This window comes from Pinus tabuliformis, chromosome 7 (assembly GCF_031772625.1).
Source record: "Pinus tabuliformis cultivar Carrire ecotype Pingquan chromosome 7, CPIR1, whole genome shotgun sequence".
In the NCBI taxonomy this organism is placed as follows: Eukaryota; Viridiplantae; Streptophyta; class Pinopsida; order Pinales; family Pinaceae; genus Pinus; species Pinus tabuliformis.
In genome coordinates, this window is record NC_142293.1 from 319,095,590 (window position 1) to 319,099,189 (window position 3,600).

At 34.9% G+C, this 3,600-nt stretch overlaps 1 long non-coding RNA gene across 1 annotated transcript; it reads left to right on the forward strand.

Annotated features, from left to right (window-relative positions):
• The first annotated feature begins 786 nt into the window (after positions 1–786).
• On the forward strand, positions 787–2,659 carry LOC149247214 (uncharacterized). The gene is made up of 2 exons (XR_016266608.1): positions 787–1,445; positions 1,973–2,659. It is a non-coding gene; the product is annotated as an uncharacterized LOC149247214 (long non-coding RNA).
• The last annotated feature ends 941 nt before the right edge of the window (positions 2,660–3,600 follow it).

Below are 3,600 nucleotides of genomic sequence, written 5' to 3' on the forward strand. Positions count from 1 at the left end.
CAGCGAAATGCCTTTGGATCTTGGACTCTTGCCAAATACTTTTGGATCTTTGGCTCTTAACGTGTTTCCTCACCTCATAAAGAAAACAAACTCTTAACCAAACAACATACTACATACCCAAACTTTAACCGTTTTTACAACTTCTTAAGTATATGGACCATATATATTATTTAAATCATTAATTTAATTCATGCATTCTTGTAACACGTGGTTAAAGTACTTTTAAAATTAACTTAATCTTTAATTTCATTAGTTAGGTTTTTTTTTTTTTAAATTAACCTAATCTTAGGTTAAGAAGAAGAATTTGTTGCAACTTTTCTTGAATAGAAAAGTAAAAGTAGAGCACAAAGTATTTATAGCCTCACTCCCCCTCTTTCTCTTTGAAAACGTAATTATGATAAAAAAATTTAAATGTAAATTTAAAATTCGTTCACGATTTTCTTTTCAGCTCATTAAATTTTTTTATAACTAATTTAAAATCCACGGACCATTCTTCCAAACAACTTGTTTAAAGATTATTTTCTTCAAATCCACTGGTTCACTAATTTAAATCCCAACTACCATTCTTCCAAACAACTTGTTCAAATATTATTTTCTTCAAATCCACTGGTTCACTAATTTAAAGCCCAACTACCGTTCTTCCAAACAATCTGTTTAAATATTATTTTCTTCAAATCCACTGGTTCACTAATTTAAATCCCAACTACCATTCTTCCAACAATACTTTTCACTACTTCCTCTTCTGCAACCTTCAGCAACTTGTATGGGATAATTCTTTAAAAATGATAAAGTAGAGGTCAGGTGCATTGCATTTAGTGGTGGGTAAATAATGTCAGCCTACAAAGAAAAAAGCAATGCACGATGATAAAGCTTACACAACAGTACAATAATTTAATCAGGGCCCAGCTCCAGCTGCCTACAATGATTCAATTAGGGTTAGGGTTCAGTGCCACCGACTTTATGCTTGTTTCAATGAGCTATTGGGGTAAATTCTCCTTGAAACAAGTCTCCTCTTATTTATACTGAATCGATTTCTACAACTACGCAGTTGAATGTCTCACCTACACGCCCAGAATCCTTCTGCCCTTATTTCGCCTCCCATTTCAACAATTCCTGTTTGCTTTTCTCATATTTCATTCATTCTGTCATTTTATTTCCACAAATGAAAGATTGGAAGCGAAATTGGATCATATTTTTTGGAGACCCTGTGAGGGTTTTTCCCTGTTTCTGCCAATACTCCACAGATGGTGCCCACAGCAACAGCGCCTCAACCAGGGGTGTTTCTGCAACAGATCATCGTTGGATCGGGTATTAAATTTGCTCAGATGATATTACAGAAATGGCTTACTGAACCCAATCGCGAAGCTCGTGTGATGGGTGTACATGGTATGGATGGGGTCGGCAAAACGTCCCTACTCAAAATCATCCATAACCATTTCTAAAAGGTCAGTGATATTAATTTTGACATGGTGATTTGGTTTGCAGTTTCTATCCCTTTGAACGAAGAAAAGAAAAATAAAGACTCCATTGCTCACACACTGCATTTAGATCTGAGAGGAATTTCAGCTATTGATATGTGGAAGGTCAAAAAGTCTACATATCTGGAAAATAAAAGATTTCTTCTCATATTAGATGATGTGTGGAATCCAATGGATCTTCACACTGTAAATGTGAAATCTGGGGAGGGTAACTGTACCAAAGTATTAATGTCGATTCACAATAAAGATATGATTGAAAGAATGTGAACCCATGTTCACAAATGAAGGATGGGAGTTATTTAGAAGAAAAGCCTTTGGAGATGGAGTTTTTTCTTAAAATGGTATAAAAACCACTGCCAGAGCACCTTAAATTATTAGATCCAGCGGCGAGTTCAAATAAGATAGTAGACGTATGGCGTGATGCTTTAACTTTTATAAAAAAATAGAATTTTCTTGATCTCTGATGATCTAAAGAGTTGTTTTGTTTTCTATAGTGTACAACATCTTCTAAGGATGCACTGATACAGAGAAATTAGGGTTATATTATTTTCTACACCGTGCTGTATTCCCGGAGGATGCAGAAATTGATGTGGATAAACTAGTGAAGATGTGTATTCCCGAGGATGCAGAAATTGATGTGGATAAACTAGTGGAGATGTGTAGCACCAACGGATTGGTCACATGCAGACAAACACCTTATTCAATGGATATTGGGGGTGGCCTAGCAGGTGTGTCTATTGTTTGAAGCTTGCTGGTAATACAATTTATTGGTGTGAAGACAAAGATTGTAAATAGTAGAAAATATGATTTATTGGTTTTTGTGACATGGTAATTTATGTAAGTCAAAGGGGATCATGGCTCCAAAGTTTGCTTTTGCAAGAGAAGGTGCAAGAGAAGCTAGAAACTGCAGGAGGATATCAGCTACTCACAATGATATTCATAAACCCTAATGGATTTGGAAAGCACATGTACTAAGTTTGGTGTTGGGCAATAACCAAAAATATTAAAGTTCCAACACCATTACTTTTGAACAGCTTGTCTCTGAAGGTTCATATTTATTTGTATCTTGATAAACATCATTGTCATAACAGTTGGGCAATACTCTGTTTTAATTCACATGTAATCTCTTCAATTTGAAGGTTGATTAAAAGTCTTAATTTTTAAGAAAAGTTTTTTTTTCATGACTTTTGAATTTTTATTTTATGCATCTGCTAAATTAAATGAATATGTTATAAGGTTATACCCTTCCATCCCCTGTCCCCAGAGGAGGGGAGGTTGTGGTGATTTTTTTATATCATATTTTTTTAATTGTTAAAATAAATTAATCTTCTTGATCTTCGTGACTTTATATTTTTTTCTTCCTCTGAAAATGTTTCTGTCTTATGATTAAATCAAGCGTACATTCTGCATATGCTTTTATGAAAGACTGCCCTGAAAGACCATTCTTCACTCAAAATGAAGTCTACACCATATTTAATTTATAATTATACATACAAAAGGGAACTCAGACAATTGTAACATATTATGCTCAAGTGGCAGAAATTCCTCCAAGTTAACAAGGAGCAGAACTAAAAACTGCAAGTGTTAATTATTCGCTCCTTTATCAATGAATAATTTCTACGAGCCCTTATTCAGCATGATCTATACCTGCATATTAAAGCTACATGTGAACATCATGTCGAACAGCTCAACTCTAAAATCAATTTAAAGTAAACAGTTTTCATAGGACCTGAGATGCACCTGGAAATTCTAGTTGGGACATTCCTGGAAATATCTCAACATTTCTAATGAGCCAGTTACCCCATCCAACCATTATCCTCCAACCATTACTGATAATGTCTGGAATGCCTTAAGATCTTTTTGCTGGACTCAGTTCCTCATAAAGTGCTCAACAAATTACCCTTGCCAATATCCCATATATCTAGTTAAAGCAACCATCTCTTCCTATGCTTGCTTTGCATATAGACACTAATTGAGAAGCTGGTCAATATATTCGTCCTCCATGTCTGGAATGCCTTAAGATCTTTTTGCTGGACCCAGTTCCTCATAAAGTGCTCAACAAATTAGTCTTGCCAATACCCCATATATCTAGTTAAAGCACCCATCTCTTCCTATGCTTGCT